Below are 19,819 nucleotides of genomic sequence, written 5' to 3'. Positions count from 1 at the left end.
GATGGATGATTTCTCAAGGCAGGGGTCACCTCAGCTCAGAACACCTTAGGGGCTGTCCTGACTGGTGGGTGACTCCTCCTTGTTTTTCTCATTATCTCCTCCAGCCTTGCCGCCAAAAGTGGGGGGTGTGGCCAGAGGGGCGAACATCTCCACTAGCTGGGCTGGGTGCTGTAACAAAAGGGATGAGACTTTGAGGCTCACCGCCAGGTGTTACAGTTCCTGTAGGGGGAGGTGAGAAGCACCTCCACCCAGTACAGGCTTTGTTCCTGGCCACAGAGTGACAAAGGCACTCTCCCCATGTGGCCAGCAACATGTCTGGTGTGTGGCAGGCTCGCAGAAACTGGTCAGCCTACACTAGAAGTCGGGTAGGTATTCAGGGGGCATCTCTAAGATGCTCTCTGGGTGTATGTTACAATAAATTGCACACTGGCATCAGTGTGCATTTATTGTGCTGAGAAGTTTGATACCAAACTTCCCAGTTTTCAGTGTAGCCATTATGGAACTGTGGAGTTCGTGTTTGACAAACTCCCAGACCATATACCCTTATGGCTACCGTGCACTTACAATGTCTAAGGTTTTGCTTAGACACTGTAGGGGCACAGGGCTCATGCACATATGCCCTCACCTGCGGTATAGTGCACCCTGCCTTAGGGCTGTAAGGCCTGCTAGAGGGGTGACTTACCTATGCCACAGGCAGTGTGAGGTTGGCATGGCACTCTAAGGGGAGTTCCATGTCGACTTAGTCATTTTCTCCCCACCAGCACACACAAACTGTGAAGCAGTGTGCATGTGCTGAGCGAGGGGTCCCTAGGGTGGCATAAGACATGCTGCAGCCCTTAGAGACCTTCCCTGGCATCAAGGCCTTTGGTACCAGGGGTACCAGTTACAAGGGACTTACCTGAGTGCCAGGGTTGTGCCAATTGTGGATACAAAGGTACAGTTTAGGGAAAGAACACTGGTGCTGGGACCTGGTTAGCAGGGTCCCAGCACACTTTCAAATCATAACTTAGCATCAGCAAAGGCAAAAAGTTAGGGGGTAACCATGCCAAGGAGGCATTTCCTTACAGGCACCATATACTAGGGACTTACAATGGGGCCCCAGTGTGCCAATTGTGGGTGAAATACAGAGTTTTGGGAGAATGAGCATAATCACTGGGGTCCTGGTTAGCAGGATCCCAGTGAACACTGTCAAACACACTGACATCAGGCTGAAAAAGGGGGAAACCATGCCAAGAAAGAGGGTACTTTCCTACAGAAGCCCCCCAAACGAGGGACAAGAAGGTTAACCTTGCCCAGATGAGTCTTCCTTGTCTAAGTGGAAATATCTGGAGAGTCCATCTGCATTGGAGTGGTACTCCCAGGTCTATGTTCCACTGTAAAGTCCATACCCTCTAGGAAAATGGACCGCCTCAACAATTTGGGGTTTTCTCATTTCATCTGTTTAAGCCATAAGAGAGGTTTGTGGTCTGTCTAAACAATGAAGTGAGGATCAAAGACGTATGGTCTCAACTTCTTCAGGGCCCAGACCACAGCAAAGGCCTCCCCCTCTATGGCAGAACAACGCTTTTCTCTAGGGGTCAACCTCCTGCTGATAAAAGCAACAGGTTGATCCTGGCCCTCAGTTTTAAGTTGTGAGAGAACTGCCCCAAACCCTACCTCTGAAGTATCAGTCTGAACTATGAACTTCATGGAGTAGTTTGGGCTCTTTAGAACAGGTGCAATGCACATGGCCTGTTTGAGTTCCTCAAAAGGTTTCTGACAGCTGCCTGTCCATAATACCTTCTTAGGCATTTTCCTGGAGGTGAGGTCATTAAGAGGGGCAACAATGGAGCCATAGTGCTTAATGAACCTCCTGTAATACCCAGTGAGACCTACTAAGGCTCTCACCTGGGTTTGAGTTGTAGGGGAGTCCAATCCAAAATGGTTTGGAGCTTCCCCTGTAGTGGTGCAATCTGTTCTCCACCTACCAGGTGGCCCAGATAAACCACCTTCCCCTGCCCTATCTGGCACTTTGAAGCCTTGATAGTGAGGCCTGCCTTCTGCAGAGCCTCCAAAACCTTCCAAAGGTGGACCAGGTGATCATCCGAGGTGGAGCTAAAGACAGCTATATCATCTAGCTATGCTGCACTAAAGGCTTCCAGACCTTGGAGGACTGTGTTCACCAACCTTTGAAAAGTGGCAGGTGCATTCTTCAAACCAAAGGGCATTATTGTGAATTGGTAGTGCCTTCCAATGGTAGAAAATGCAGTCTTGGGTTTAGCATCTTCTGCCAATCTAATCTGCCAATACCCTGCAGTTAGGTCAAAAGTGCTAAGATACTTGGCAGATGCCAGTGTATCAGTGAGCTCATCTGCCCTGGGTATAGGATGAGAATCTGTTTTGGTTACTGTATTGAGTCCTCTATAGTCAACACAAAATCTCATCTCTCTCATTTGCCATTTTGAGAGTGTGGCTTTGGGACTAGTACCACTGGGCTAACCCGGGGCTATCTGAGTGTTCAATAACTCCCAGGTCAAGGATGTTTTGCACCTCTGCTTTGATGCAGTCCCTTACATGGACAGGTTGCCTGTAGACTTTACTCTTGACAGGAAGACAGTCCCCTGTATCAATGTTGTGTTCACACCATGAGGTTTGACCAGGTGTAAGGGAAAACAGTTCTGAGAACTGTCCCAGGATTTTTCTGCAGTCTTCCTTTTGAGACTGAGAAAGGCAATCTGCTAAGACTACCCCCTCAACTGAGCCATCAGCTGCAGAATTTGAAAAGAGGTCAGGGAGAGGGTGACTCATGTTCCTGTCCCTCATCAGTGGCCATGAGAAGGGTTAAGTCAGCCTTATCATAGTAGGGCTTTAGGCGGTTCACATGAAGTACTCTGAGAGGAGTTCTTGGAGTGCCTAGGTCTACTAAATAAGTGATCTCACCCTTCTTTTCCACGATGATGTGTGGTCTACTCAATTTGTCTTGGAGTGCTCTTGGTGCCACAGGCTCCAGGACCCACACTTTCTGTCCTGGTTGGTACACAGTCAGGGCAACCTTCTGGTCATCCCATTGCTTTTGCAATTCTTGGCTTGCCTGAAGGTTCTTAGTGGCCTTCTTCATGTACTCAGCCATCCTTGATCTGAGTCCAAGTACATAATCCAGTATATCTTGTCTAGGGTGCTTTAAGGGTTTTTCCCAACCCTCCTTCACAAGTGCAAGTGGACCCCTAACAGGGTGACCAAAGAGGAGTTCAGAGGGGCTATGGCCCACTCCTTTTTAGGGGTACCTCCCATCTCCTCCTGAGTTTTTCAGAGACCCCCATTATAATACCTTTGAGTTTTTTTTGTTAAAATGCTCAACCAACCCATTTGTTTGGTGATGGTAAGGTTTGGTGAACTTGTAGGTTACACCACTCTCTTTCCACATTGCTTTCAGGTATGCAGACATAAAGTTGCTACCTCTGTCTGATTCAACCTCTTTTGGGAAACCCACCCTAGAAAAGATTCCCAGGAGGGCTTTGGCCACTGCAGGAGCTGTAGTGGTCCTAAGAGGTATGGCCTCTGGATACCTGGCGGCATGGTCCACCACCACCAGTATAAACATGTTTCCAGAAGCTGTGGGAGGGTCTAGGGGACCAACAATGTCCACCCCTACCCTTTCATAGGGTACCCTAACCACTGGCAGTGGGATTAAGGGGGACTTTGGGGTACCACCTGTCTTGCCACTGGCTTGACAGGTGACACAGGAGCGCCAAAACTCCTTTCTGTCTTCTGACATATGGGGCCAGTGAAAGTGAGGGACCAGTCTGTCCCAGGTTTTGCTTTGCCCCAGGTGACCAGCAAGGGGAATGTCATGGGCTAAGGTCAACAAAAACTCTCTGTATTGCAGAGGGATGCCCAATCTTCTAGTGGCACTAGGTTTGGGTTCCCTAGGCTCTGAATACAGGAGGTTGTTCTCCCAATTCACTCTGTGGGTGCCACTGACATCCCCTGCTTGTTCTTTGACAGCTTGCTGTCTCAAACCCTCTAGTGTGGGGCAGGTTTGCTGAGCCACACTTAACTCCTCCCTGGCAGCCCCCCCTGCACCTAAGAGTTCAGCATTGTCAGCTTGAAGTTCTTGAGGTGTCGGTTCTGTCCAAGGAGTAGATTCCTCCTCCTCAAAGAGGGAATCATCAGTGGAGGGAAGGATAGGGAATCATTTCTTACCCTTCCTAGCCCTGCTTTTGGGAAGCTCTTGGTCCATATTTTCAGGATTTAAGTTACCCTGTTCTCTTTGCTTCTTGGCCTGAGCCCCTATTAAAGCAAAGATATGCCTAGGAGTGCCAGCATGGTTGCATGAGCCTCCAACTCCACTTCACCTCAAGCTGAAGTCTCCAAGTCGTTCCCTAGTAGATACTCTACAGGTAGGTCTGTGGACACAACAACTTTCTTAGGACCAGTACACCCCCCACCCAGCTGAGATCAACAACTGCCATGGGGTGGCTCACAGTATTGTTATGGGTGTCAGTCACTTGGTACTGATGACTAAGTAGGTGTTGCTCAGAGGCCACAAGTCTTTCAGTCACCCTGGTGACACTGGCACCTGTGTCCCTGTAGGCCTCAACCTAAACACCATTTATTAGGGGTTGTTGCTTGTACTTATCTATATTAAGGGGACAAGCAACAAGGGTGGCAAGGTCAATGCCACCATCACAGACTAAAACACACTCAGTGGTTTCCATGACTAAACAAACCCCCACTACACTCCCCAGAGAGGACCCTGCTACACCCTTGGATTGACTAGTGGTAGTATTAGTCTTTCCACCACCACAGCTATTGCTAGAGGTACTAGTTGTAGTAGTGGTGGGAGGTTTGGTGCTTTTCTTAGGACAGGAGCTGTCGCCTGCCCCACGGCCTTTGTTTCTACGAATATAGCACCAAGGCCTTTTATTCTGATTGTTGTGTTAACAGGATTTAGTCCCACCCCCAGAGGAAGTTTGTGGGCCTGATGAAGACTCTTTCTTTTCTTTGTCCCCACCTTTGTCATGTGACTTACCATCCTTCTTCTTTTCCTTCTCACCCCCTGTAAGAGCTTTCCTGCTCACTCTTGTTCTGACCCATTTGTCTGCCTTCTTTCCCAGTTCTTGGGGAGAGGTCAGATCTGAGTCCACAAGATACAGATGCAACAAGTCAGACATACAGTTACTCAATATATGCTCTCTCAGATTATACAAGCCCTCATAGTCAGACACTTTGCTGCCATACAACCAGCCTTCTAAAACTTTAACAGAACAGTCCACAAAGTCAACCCAATCCTGCGAGGTCTCTTTTCTGGTCTCTCTGAACTTAATTCTATATTCATCAGCTGTTAGACTAAAACCATCTAAAGGTGCAGTTTTCAGAATATTCTAATTGTCTGCATCCTCCTCTCTGACAGTAGGATGTCTATACCTCCCCTTGTCAGAGAAGGACAACCAGAGAATAGCAGCCCACTACCTTTGAGGGACCCTCTGAACTTTACAGGCCCTCTCAAGTGCAGCAAACCACTAGTAAATATCATCCCCCCACCTTGTATGGGGGAACACTTTTGTGCAAGTTTCTGGAACCCAAGGAGTCCTCTGAAACCTGTAATCTCTGAAACCTGAGCTACTGCTGCCACTATGGGGTGCTAAACCCAACCCCTGTGTCTCCCTCTCCACTGCCAAGGCCTCCCTATCTAGGGCTAGCTGTTGCTGCTGCTTCCTCAGCCTGGTCTACTACAGTCTCAGTTTCATGAGCTCTCTGTCTATAGAGACATCCCCTGAAGTTGTGCAGTGTGACCCCTCAGACACTGAAGTGACATGAGAGTGGGTAGAGGTGGATCTTTCCGTAGTCTTTGTGACCCTTTCTACCTATCCTCTGGGTGTAAAGGGAGCGCTACCTCTGTGACTTCCCCTCCCACTACCAGCTACACTAGTCGGTCTGCTAGGGACTGCAAGATCCTTTGAGGAACCATCCCCTGGGCCTAGAATGTCATTCTCTACCTCAGTGGGGTTAGGGTCTACTTCTTCACCCCTCCTCCTGTTCACCAGCCTGATCCTGGTCATACTGGAGGAGAAGGCCCAAGAGCAGACTCTTGTTAGGGTTCCTTCACATGTCTAACTTCCTCTCTGCACACAACCCCTTCAATTCCTTGAAGATCAGGCCCTCATAAGGAGAGTCCATGACCTCAGAGCTAGGTCCAGCTGTAAACATGGTGTGTGTTAGGCCTAACCTACCTAACTATGCTATGCCTATACCCCAGCTTACCTAAACTTTAGAGACTAGTTTCCTGCATTAGGCACTATGTATATCTATAGCTATGGAATAGTCTTTCCTGTGGAAAGCACCTGGTGACAGAGTGATAAGGCAATTGCAAATACTTATCCCACCGCTTCCACCAATGCAGGAGGCTGGACTGGTGTGTGGTGGGTACCTATGGTACCTACACCTTATACCAGGTCCAGGTATCCCCTGTTATTGTAGTGTAGGCAGTGTTTAGAAGCCAGACACTCTAGGGGTAGCTGTAGATGAGCAGCCAAGGCTTATCTAGGAGACATACAAAGCTCATGCAATACCACTGTAGTCACACAGTACTAACACACATGAAAGAAAACACTCAGTGTTACAAAAATAAAGGTACTTTATTTTGGTGACACAAATACCAAAAATAACATAGAGACTATACTCCCTTAGGAGGTCAGTAATACACAAATTATATACATTAGTATGCAGAAATAGGCATAAAAACAGTTAGAAAACAGTGCAATTAGTGAAATTCACAATAGGAAGAAATGGGCCTGGGGAACACAAACCATATACTAAGAAAGTGGAATGCAAAAGTCGGTCCCCCACCTACGCAAGTGTAGTGTGTAGAGGGGAGCTGGGAGTACGAGGAAAGCCCAAAGGTAAGTACCACAACCCACCCTAGCGACCAGGAAAACAGGAGTAAATCACAGTAAGTTTCCCATTGTTACATAAACAAACCCTTTTTAGCAAATTTAGGATATTCAAAGACTGAAAAAACATAATTTTCTAACCTGCGCCATGCAGCTCTTTGATGACGGTTCTTAGCTCACTGGGCTAGATTATGATTGTAACATTAACTGCACAGTAACAACAGGATCTCTGTGACAAAAGCAGGAACCCACTGAGCTGTGCACATAAAATACTGTTCTGTGATCTGCATGGTGCTGGTTCTTTGCAGCAGGTACATTAACCCTCTGCGCTTCTTTAGATGAATCAAAACGGCAACTAGACAAAACTCCATCTGCCTCCAGCAGGTACATTAATTACCAGAGTTATTTTGGCACTTTTATTGTTGCCTGAAAAATGTTGGATATACAAGGAACTCTGCAGGGCTTTAAAAACTGCTGAGAAGTTTCAAAACCAGCCCCCAGCAATAAAAGCACCCCCACTCTCCAGCCTACCGGGGAAATGCTAGATGCCTGGTATGGCCAGTCCGGCCTTGCTGGAAATTCGCCATTATTCATTGGTGGATGTGAGGGAACACTCAGACTCCACCCATGGAACGCCTCCCTGCCACAGAGTAACACAAAGCAGTGTGAATCGCATACTCGAGGACTCTCGATTTATCAAGTTATGCAGGGCCATACAAGGTGGCCTTGCATGGCTTGAGACATCTCACTTAGGTTTTGTGTTGCCCTTGTGCGATGGTGATGCAAAACCTTGATAAATCTGGCCTTCAGTGACCCCAGACTGACCTCCACAAAAAGCACTTCCCCACACACTCATCAAACTACTGAATTCTCTTCCAAAACAAGCTTCCTCCCACAGCCACCTCATTCTGTAACCCAACTACCCACAGCCCACCACAACAAAGTCTCCCATGCCCCTGTCCTCCTCCCAAACTATGAAAACATCCTGCGAGAATGTTAGCTAGTGGCAAGATCTGAGGAGGCCCTGATGTCACCCCTAAAAAACAATTCACTAAAATAACATAAATTGAAAGACGTGGCATGGAGGGCTGTGAATCCTGGAGGATAGGGTGCCCCTCCACTCTAATAAACGTTTCCATCTTCTTTGTTATAGATAGAGCTCCGCCCAGCAACGCAAACTTTAAAGATGTCTGACTTGCGGCAGTGACCCGGACTCGTGGACCACAGACCTCAAAATATGGTTTGACAAGAAGAATCTAACCACAACCACATCATAACTAACCTTTATGCCTCCAACAAACCGTGTCCGGCTTAATCACTGCTGGCCACACTGTTGATGTCATGTTTACATCCTTAGGACCCGCCACAGTTACAGACAACTCCCCCAAAAGTCGGAGCGACCACAACATCTTCACTGTTAGATCCCAACACCCATCAACAGCAGAAAACAACAACACCCAACACTCTACAGGCAATGGAGACAACTGGACTAGCACAAACTCAACTTCCATCTTCAAACAGCCCCAATAAACATGTGACCTCGGGACAAACACACTTCCTACAAGTGGATGCTCACCACACTGGACAAACCGAGACCAATAAAGAGCACATCCAGGGCTTACCACACCACAAACACCACATGGACAAACCAAGACCAACAAAGACCACATCCAGGGCTTACCACACCACAAACACCACATGGACAAACCGAGACCAATAAAGACCACATCCAGGGCTTACCACACCACAAACACCACATGGACAAACCAAGACCAACAAAGACCACATCCAGGGCTAACCACACCACAAACACCACACTGGACAAACCGAGACCAATAAAGACCACATCCAGGGCTTACCACACCACAAACACCACACTGGACAAACCGAGACCCTAAAAGACCACATCCAGGGCTTACCACACCACAAACACCACTTGGACAAACCGAGACCAATAAAGACCACATCCAGGGCTTACCACACCACAAACACCACATGGACAAACCAAGACCAACAAAGACCACATCCAGGGCTAACCACACCACAAACACCACATGGACAAACCAAGACCAACAAAGACCACATCCAGGGCTAACCACACCACAAACACCACACTGGACAAACCGAGACCCTAAAAGACCACATCCAGGGCTTACCACACCACAAACACCACATGGACAAACCGAGACCAATAAAGACCACATCCAGGGCTAACCACACCACAAACACCACATGGACAAACCGAGACCCTAAAAGACCACATCCAGGGCTTACCACACCACAAACACCACATGGAAAAGTGGCAACATGGAAAGAATGAAAACACAACTGGACAAACTAAGACACTAGAGAAGAAGCCTACAGAAGACCCCTCACACCCTGCCCTCACAAGCACATGCTGCCCTCACCTGCACACCCTGCCCTCACATGCTGCCCCCGCATACACACCCTGCCCTCACATGCACACCCTGCCCTCACAAGCACACGCTGCCCTCTCGTACACACACCCTGCCCTCATATGCACACGCTGCCCTCTCGTACACACACCCTGCCCTCACAAGCACACGCTGCCCTCTCGTACACACACCATGCCCTCACATGCACACGCTGCCCTCTCGTACACACACCCTGCCCTCACAAGCACACCCTGCCCTCACCTGCACACCCTGCCCTCACATGCACACACTGCCCTCTCGTACACACACCCTGCCCCCACATGCACACCCTGCCCCCACATACACACACACTGTCCCAAATGCATACCCTGCCCTCATCTGCACACACCACTGTCACCTGCACACACTGCCCCCACCTGCACACACTGCCCTCACCTGCACACCCTGCCCTCACCTCTACCCTCTTCCCTGACATGCACACAATATCCTCACGTACACACCCCCTGCCCGCCCATGCGCACCCTGTCCCCACATGCACACTCTGGCCTCACATACACAGACCCTGCCCTCACATGCTGCCCTCACATGCACACCCTGCCCTCACATGCACCCACCATGCCCCCACATGCTCACCCTGTCCCACATACACACACCCTGCCCTCACATGCTGCCCCGACATGCACACACTGCCCTCACATACACACCCTGCCCTCACATGCTGCCCTCACATGCACACACCCGGCCCCACATGCGCACCCTGCCCCCACGTGCGCATCCTGCCCCCGCATACACCACACCCTGCCCTCACATGCTGCCCTCACATGCACCCACCTGGCCCCACATGCACCCCTTGCCCCACATACACACACTGCCCTCACATGGTGCCCCCACATGCACACACTGCCGTAACATGCACACCCTGCCCCCACATGTGCACCTTGTGCCCACATACACACATCCTGCCCTCACATGCTGCCCCCGCATGCACACCCTGTACTCACATGCTGCCCTCCCATGCACACATTGCCCCCACATACAAACACTGCCCCAAATGCATACCCTGATCTCACCTGCACCCTCTGTCCTGACATGCACACACTGCCCTCACATACACACACACTGCCCCAAATGCATACCCTGATCTCACCTGCACCCTCTGTCCTGACATGCACACCCTGCCCCCACATGCACACATACTGTCCCAAATGCATACCCTGCCCTCATCTGCACACACTGCTGTCATTTGCACACACTGCCCTCCCCTGCACACACTGCCCTCACCTGCACACCCTGCCCTCACCTCTACCCTCTTCCCTGACATGCACACACTGTCCTCACGTACACACCCCCTGCCCGCCCATGAGCACCCTGTCCCAACATGCACACTCTGGCCTCACATACACAGACCCTGCCCTCACATGCTGCCCTCACATGCACACACTGCCCTCACATACACACATACTTCCCTCCCATGCGCACCCTGCCCTCATCTGCACACACCGCTGTCACCTGCACACTCAGCCCACACCTGCACACCCTGTCCCACCTGCACACCCTGCCCTCACATGCACACGCTGACAGATACACACATACGCACACTGTCCTCACATGCACACACTGTCCTCACATGCACACACTGTCCTCACATGCACACATGCTCACACTGTCCTCACATGCACACACTGTCCTCACATGCACACACTGACACATACACACATGCACACACTGTCCTCACATGCACACACTGTCCTCACATGCACACGCTGCCCTCACATGCACACACTGTCCTCGCATGCACACGCTGACAGATACACACATGCACACAATGTCCTCACATGCACACACTGTCCTCACATGCACACGCTGCCCTCACATCCACACGCTGACAGATACACACATGCACACACTGTCCTCACATGCACACACTGTCCTCACATGCCCATACTGTCCTCACATGCACACGCTGACAGATACACACATGCACACACTGTCCTCACATGCACATACTGTCCTCACATGCACACGATGCACACATGCACACGCTGACAGATGCACACATGCACACACTGTCCTCACGTGCACACCCTGTCCCACCTGCACACGCTGACAGATACACACATGCACACACTGTCCTCACATGCACACACTGTCCTCACATGCACACGCTGACAGATACACACATGCACACGCTGACAGATACACACATGCACACAATGTCCTCACAGGCACACACTGTCCTCACATGCACATACTGTCCTCACATGCACACGATGCACACATGCACACGCTGACAGATGCACACATGCACACACTGTCCTCACGTGCACACCCTGTCCCACCTGCACACGCTGACACATACACACATGCTCTCACTGTCCTCACATGCACAGACTATCCTCACATGCACATGCTGACACATACACACATGCTCACACTGTCCTCACATGCACACACTGTCCTCACATGCACACGCTGACACATACACACATGCTCACACTGTCCTCACATGCACACACTGTCCTCACATGCACACGCTGACACATACACACATGCTCACACTGTCCTCACATGCACACACTGTCCTCACATGCACACGCTGCCCTCACATGCACACACTGTCCTCACATGCACACACTGACAGATACCCACATGCACACAATGTCCTCACATGCACACGCTGACCTCACATGCACACACTGTCCTCACATGCACACGCTGACAGATACACACATGCACACACTGTCCTCACATGCACACAATGTCCTCACATGCACACACTGTCCTCACATACACACCCTGACAGATGCATACATGCACACCCTGTCCTCACATGCACACCCTGTCCCACCTGCACACGCTGACAGATACACACATGCACACACTGTCCTCACATGCACACAATGTCCTCACATGCATACACTGTCCTCACATGCACACGCTGACAGATACACACATGCACACACTGTCCTCACATGCACACACTGTCCTCACATGCACACGCTGACAGATGCACACATGCACATGCTGACAGATGCACACATGCACACACTGTCCTCACGTGCACACCCTGTCCCACCTGCACACGCTAACAGATACACACATGCACACACATGCATGCACACGCTGACAGATACACACATGCACACACTGTCCTCACATGCACACACTGTCCTCACATGCACACGCTGACAGATACACACATGCACACAATGTCCTCACATGCACACACTGTCCTCACATGCACACGCTGACACATACACACATGCTCACACTGCCCTCACACTCCTGTGTACTCCGACATCTCATATCCAGAGCCTCTCCGCCAAAACAGCCTCAATAACCCCCACCTCTGCGGGGGCTGATGATGTGACAAGTAAAGGGCGAGTAATACATCTGTGCCCCCCACATCGCCCCGCCGGCTGCCCCTCGGGGGGCAGGCACCCCCCCCCCCCCCCCAAGACCCCCGGCTGAGGTCAGTGGTGTTATTTATTGTAAAAATGCGGATCTCTTACCTGAGCCTTCCTCCTCCTGGGGTACGAGACGGGATGAAGGACTGCGGGATCTGCGGCAGTGAGGACCCTCCCTCCACTATCAGCAGAGATCCCTCCCTCCGCCCCACCACCAGCAGCCTGTCTCCAGCCCTCCTTCACCAGAGCTTACCCCCTCCCCTCCACCACCACAAGCAGAGATCCCTCCCTCCGCCCCCTCCACTATCAGCAGAGATCCCTCCCTCCACCACCAGCCTGTCTCCAGCCCTCCTTCACCAGAGATCCCTCCACCCCCTCCACCACCAGCCTGACTTCAGCCCTCCTTCACCAGAGATCCCTCCCCCCACCCCTCCACCACCAGCCTGTCTCCAGCCCTCCCTCCACCAGAGCTTATACCCTCCCCTCCACCACCACAAGCAGAGATCCCTCCCTCCGCCCCCTCCACTATCAGCAGAGATCCCTCCCTCCACCACCAGCCTGTCTCCAGCCCTCCTTCACCAGAGATCCCTCCACCCCCTCCACCACCAGCCTGACTTCAGCCCTCCTTCACCAGAGATCCCTCCCCCCACCCCTCCACCACCAGCCTGTCTCCAGCCCTCCCTCAAGCAGAGATCCCTCCCCTCCACCACCAGCCTGTCTCCAACCCTCCCCCAAGCAGAGATCCCTCCCCCTCCCCTCCACTACCAGCCTGTCTCCAGCCCTCCCTCCGCCAGAGACCAGAGATCCCACCCTCCCCTCCAACACCAGTCTGTCTCCAGCCCTCCTTCACCAGAGATCCCTCCACCACCAGCCTGTCTCCAGCCCTCCCTCAAGCAGAGATCCCTCCCTCCCCCCACCACCAGCCTGTCTCCAGCCCTCCCTCCCCTCCCCCACCACAAGCAGAGATCTCTCCCACTGACCCCTCCACCACCACATATCCCTCCCTCCCTCCCCTCCACCACCAGTCTGTCTCCAGCCCTCCCTTCAGCAGAGATTCCTCCCTTCCCTCCACCACCAGTCTGTTTCCAGCCCTCCCTCCCCTCCACCACCACAAGCAGAGATCCCTCCCACTGGCCCCTCCACCACCAGATATCGTCCCCTCCCCCACCAGTCTGTCTCCTGCCCTCCTTCACCAGAGATCCCTCCCTTCACCCCCTCCACCACCAGCCTGTCTCCAGCCCTCCTTCACCAGAGATCCCTCCACCCCCTCCACCACCAGCCTGACTTCAGCCCTCCTTCACCAGAGATCCCTCCCCCCACCCCTCCACCACAAGCCTGTCTCCAGCCCTCCCTCCACCAGAGCTTACACCCTCCCCTCCACCACCATAAGCAGAGATCCCTCCGCCCCCTCCACAATCAGCAGAGATCCCTCCGTCCACCACCAGTCTGTCTCCAGCCCTCCTTCACCAGAGATCCCTCCCTCCACCCCCTCCACCACCAGCCTGTCTCCAGCCCTCCCTCAAGCAGAGATCCCTCCCCTCCACCACCAGCCTGTCTCCAACCCTCCCCCAAGCAGAGATCCCTCCCCCTCCCCTCCACTACCAGCCTGTCTCCAGCCCTCCCTCCGCCAGAGACCAGAGATCCCACCCTCCCCTCCAACACCAGTCTGTCTCCAGCCCTCCTTCACCAGAGATCCCTCCCTCCCCTCCACCACCAGTCTGTCTCCAGCCCTCCTTCACCAGAGATCCTTCCCCCCTCCCCTCCACCACAGCCTGCCTCCAGCCCTCCTTCACCAGAGATCCCTCCCTCCCTCCACCCCCTCCACCACCAGCCTGTCTCCAGCCCTCCCTCCACCAGAGATCCCGAGCTCCCCTCCACCACCAGCCTGTCTCCAGCCCTCCCTCCCCTCCACCACCACAAGCAGAGATCCCTTCCACTGACCCCTCCATCACCAGATATCCCTCCCCTCCACCGCTAGTCTGTCTCCAGCCCTCCCTTCACCAGAGATTACTCCCTCCCCTCCACCACCAGTCTGTCTCCAGCCCTCCCTCCCCTCCAGCACCCCAAGCAGATATCCCTCCCACTGGCCCCTCCACCACCAGATATCCCTCCCTCCCCTCCACCACCAGTCTGTCTCCAGCCCTCCTTCACCAGAGATCCTTCCCTCCACCCCCTCCACCACCAGTCTGTCTCCGGTCCTCCCTCCACCAGAGATCCCTCTCTCCACCCTCTCCACCACCAGCCTGTCTCCAGCTCTCCCTCTACCAGAGATCCCACCCTCCCCTCCACTACCAGCCTGCCTCCATCTCTCCCTCCCCTCTCCCACCACAAGCAGAGATCCCTCCCACTGACCACTCCACCACCAGATATCCCTCCCTCCCCTCCACCACAGCCTGCCTCCGGCCCTCCTTCACCAGAGATCCCTCCCTCCACCCCCTCCACCACCAGCCTGTCTCCAGCCCTCCCTCCACCAGAGATCCCGACCTCCCCTCCACCACCAGCCTGTCTCCAGCCCCCCTCCTCTCCACCACCACAAGCAGAGATCCCTTCCACTGACCCCTCTACCACCAGAGATCCCTCCCTCCCCTCCACCGCTAGTCTGTCTCCAGCCCTCCCTTCAAGAGTAGAGATCGCTTCCTCCTACCCCTCCACTACGAGCTTCACCAGGTTAGACCCCTCTCGTACCAGCCTGACCAAGCCCTCCCTCCTCAAGCTCAGCCTCCACCAGAATCGGTTATGTCCCCAGCTCTGGGGGGGGGGGGGCACATCTTCCAGAAGCAGGCCAGACAAGGCGCCCGCAGGACGGGGGCGGAAGGAGGCTTCATCCTCAGCTTTGGTACCCAGGCCTGTGATGCGGGCCCCCTCAGTGCGCCCTCTGTGGAAAGACCCCGCCCCAGACCCGATGGCCCCCGGTGAGGAACACTTCACCATCAACTGAGCGGAAGTGGGGAGAGCCCAGTGTGCACGAAGGGTGGAGACCATACCTGCCAACACCCCCGATCTGTTCGGGAGACTCCCGAAGTATAACGCAGACAATGGCGGTATCACACCCCTTCTCCCACCTGACATTACCTACTTTAGTGCAAGTCATGGGAGAAAAAGAATTCCCCTGGTTTATGGTTGAAAACGACCCTCTTTCTCACTTCCAAACCCTGGCATGTATGGGAGAAACGCAGGGGGGGCTGGGCTGAGAAAGTTGTGTGTGGAGCTGCGGGTCGAGGAGCGGGGCTCACTCACTGATGCCCCCCTGCAGAAGGTGATGAGGGCCCGACCCCAAATACTGAGCGGGGCTCCCCTGAAGGGTGAGGGCCCCCCTTGCAGATGATCCCCTTGCCTGCTAAATGCAACTCACCAAACACCTGGAGAGAAACAACCTGCTCCACGCCTCTCACTGAGGTCTCCGCGCAACCACAACACCAAGACCCCCTGATTGCCCCGCACGAACCCTCCTAAACCAGGGGAAACAGCAGCCCTGATCCTCCTCAACTTGTCAGCAGTGTCCAACACCCACCAAGAGACTCCACCACATGGGGATCCAGGGAGACGCCCTCAAATGGAGCGCATACTTCCGCACAGGAGGCACCCAGAGAACCTCCGAGCATCATCTGTGGCATCCCGCAAGGTTCATCCCTCAGCCCCACCCTGTTCAACATCTACACGAGGCCCTGGCGTCAACATCATATCCTAAGCAGATGACACCCGGCTCACCTTCTCGCTCACAGAAGACCCATCGACCACCAAGACCAACTTCCACAACTGCTTGATGAGCCACCGACTGGATGAGGACAAACTGCCGAAAGCACAACACAGGCAAGACCTCTCCGTGGAACGACACCTGGTGGCCCCCGGAACTCAGACCCACGCCGATAGACCACGCCCGCAACATTGTCATCATCCCGGACACAAACGCACAATGAAATGTCATATCAACAGTGTCTCTTCGGCCTGTTCCACACCCTCTGAATGCTCCGGAAGATCTTCAGATGGCTCCCATCAGCACCAGGAAAACATCACTCAAGCTCCAGCCACCAGCAGACCGGGCCGTGGCAAAGCACTCAATGCAGCAATCACCACCCAACTCCTGAAGTCACCAGACTCATCCTGGACCTCCGCAAACTGACCCGCATCGCCCCCATTTCAGGAACCTCCACTGGCTCCCATCCAAAATAGATACCAATTCAAGCTCTTGCCAGACCTCCGACCAGCATCCTCCCTGCAGGAATTCAGACTAATCGCAGAAAGAACGAGTGCTGGATACGCTCCCAGGAGATTAGCGGGCTCGATAAGTCCGGGTTGATTGATTGATTGATTGATTCTGGGCCTCTGACTCTCCCATAATTCACAGGTATACATTGGTGTTGGACAGAATGTTCCAGCCCTGAGAAACAGAGGGGGAGACAAGCTAAAGAAAGCTAAGCCCACCAGGGACCACCACAGAGAGCGTCTCAGGGTGGGGGTACAAGGCATTGCAAGCCCAGGAGGAAGACAAGTATCTCCGTTGGCCCTGGTAGACGCTGCCTTACAACCCCTCAGCGCGTGGCCTTAAGGGCTCCATGTTCAAGCAAAGAGCTGCAGGACAAGGAAGATGTCTGCCATGTGCAATAGGAGTCTGCGTCCGTGGAAGGTAACAGTGGTACGTCCGTGGACTACACAGGACCTGCTGGAAGGTGGACACCTGCACAGTGTGCAACACATCAGTCCTGTTACATCAGTCCTGTTACAGGATGAGGTTCATGGACACCTGCACAGTGTGCGACACATCAGTCCTGTTACAGGATGAGGTCCGTGGACACCTGAACAGTGTGCGACACATCAGTCCTGTTAGAGGGTGAGGTCCGTTGACACCCACTCAGTGTGCGACACATCAGTCCTGTTACAGGATGCGGTCCGTGGACTCCTCCACAGTGTGCAACACATCTGTCCAGTTACAGAATGAGGTCCGTGGACACCTGCACAGTGTACGACACATCAGTCCTGTTACAGGATGAGGCCAGTGGAATCCCACACAATGTGTGACACATCAGTACTGTTACAGGGTAAGGTCTGTGGGCACCCGTACAGTGTGCGACACATCAGTCCTGTTACAGGATGAGGTCCATGGGCACCTGCACAGTGTGCAACACATCAGTCCTGTTACAGGGTGAGGTCCGTGGACACCTGCACAGTGTGCGACACATCAGTCCTTTTACAGGATGAGGTCCGTGGGCACCTGCACAGTGTGCGACACATCAGTCCTGTTACAGGATGAGGTCCATGCACTCCTATTCAGTGTGCGACTCATCAGTCCTGTTACAGGATGAGGTCCGTGGGCACCTGCACAGTGTGCGACACATCAGTCCTGTTACAGGATGAGGTCCGTGGACACCTGCACAGTGTGCAACACATCAGTCCTGTTAGAGGGTGAGGTCCGTGGACACCCACTCAGTGTGCGACACATCAGTCCTGTTACAGGATGCTGTCCGTGGACTCCTGCACAGTGTGCAACACATCTGTCCTGTTACAGGATGAGGTCCGTGGACACCTGCACAGTGTGCGACACATCAGTCCTGTTACAGGATGAGGCCAGTGGACTCCTACACAATGTGTGACACATCAGTCCTGTTACAGGGTAAGGTCTGTGGGCACCTGCACAGTGTGCAACACATCAGTCCTGTTACAGGATGAGGTCCGTGGGCACCTGCACAGTGTGCAACACATCAGTCCTGTTACAGGGTGAGGTCCGTGGACACCTGCACAGTGTGCGACACATCAGTCCTTTCACAGGATGAGGTCTGTGGGCACCTGCACAGTGTGCGACACATCAGTCCTGTTACAGGATGAGGTCCATGGACACCTACTCAGTGTGCGACACATCAGTCCTGTTACAGGGTGAGGTCCGTGTACATCTGCACAGTGTGCGACACATCAGTCCTTTTACAGGATGAGGTCCATGGACACCTGCACAGTGTGTGACACATCAGTCCTGTTCCAGGATGAGGTCCGTGGACTCCTACTCAGTGTGCGACACATCAGTCCTGTTACAGGATGAGGTCAGTGGACTCCCATTCAGTGTGCGACACATCAGTCCTGTTACAGGATGAGGTCTGTGGACTCCTATTCAGTGTGCAACACATCAGTCCTGTTACGGGATGAGGTCCATGGACTCCTACACAATGTGTGACTCATCAGTCCTGTTACAGGATGAGGTCCGTGGACACTTGCACAGTGTGCGACACATCAGTCCTGTTACGGGATGAGGTTCATGGACTCCTACACAATGTGTGACACATCAGTCCTGTTACAGGATGAGGTCAGTGGACTCCTATTCAGAGTGTGACACATCAGTCCTATTACAGGATGAGGTTCGTGCACATCTGCACAGTGTGTGACATGTCAGTCCTATTACAGGATGAGGTCCGTTGACTCCTACACAATGTGTGACACATCAGTCCTGTTAGAGGATGAGGTCCGTGGACAGCTGCACAGTGTGCGACACATCAGTCCTGTTACGGGATGAGGTTCATGGACTCCTACACAATGTGTGACACATCAGTCCTGTTACAGGATGAGGTCCGTGGGCACCTGCACAGTGTGCGACACATCATTCCTGTTACAGGATGAGGTCCGTGGACTCCTATTCAGTGTGCAACACATCAGTCCTGTTACAGGATGAGGTCAGTGGACTCCTATTCAGTGTGCGACACATCAGTCCTGTTACAGGATGAGGTCCGTGGACTCCTACTCAGTGTGTAATATATCAGTCCTGTTACAGGATGAGGCCCGTGGACACCTGCACAGTGTGCGACACATCAGCCCTGTTACAGGATGAGGTCAATGTACACGTGCACAGTGTGCGACACATCAGTCCTGTTATAGGATGAGGTCCGTGGACTCCTGTACAGTGTGTGACACATCAGTCCTGTTACAGGATGAGGTCAGTGGACTCCTATTCAGTGTGTGACACATCAGTCCTGTTACAGGATGAGGTCCATGGACACCTGCACAGTGTGCGACACATCAGTCCTGTTACAGGATGAGGTCCATGTACACGTGCACAGTGTGCGACACATCAGTTCTGTTACAGGATGCGGTCCGTGGACTCCTATACAGTGTGCAACTCATCAGTCCTGTTACAGGATGGGGTCCATGGACACGTGCACTGTGT

General features: G+C 53.1%; 1 protein-coding gene across 2 annotated transcripts in view; it reads right to left on the bottom strand.

Moving 5' to 3' along the window:
* The window catches only part of C1QTNF4 (C1q and TNF related 4), a 94,341-nt gene extending 81,209 nt beyond the window's left edge, over positions 1-13,132 (bottom strand). The window contains exon 1 of one of the 2 annotated variants that reach the window (XM_069221606.1): positions 12,781-13,132. The gene's annotated coding sequence lies outside the window, so the exon portion shown is untranslated. The remainder of the gene's footprint in view (positions 1-12,780) is intronic. The other variant, XM_069221608.1, reaches the window with a different exon arrangement.
* Between the last annotated feature and the right edge of the window lie 6,687 nt (positions 13,133-19,819).

The sequence above is a fragment of the Pleurodeles waltl genome, chromosome 3_1 (genome assembly GCF_031143425.1).
Source record: "Pleurodeles waltl isolate 20211129_DDA chromosome 3_1, aPleWal1.hap1.20221129, whole genome shotgun sequence".
Classification (NCBI taxonomy): domain Eukaryota; kingdom Metazoa; phylum Chordata; class Amphibia; order Caudata; family Salamandridae; genus Pleurodeles; species Pleurodeles waltl.
The sequence above is the reverse complement of the archived record's forward strand: the minus strand, read 5'-3'. Positions and strand labels throughout refer to the sequence as shown.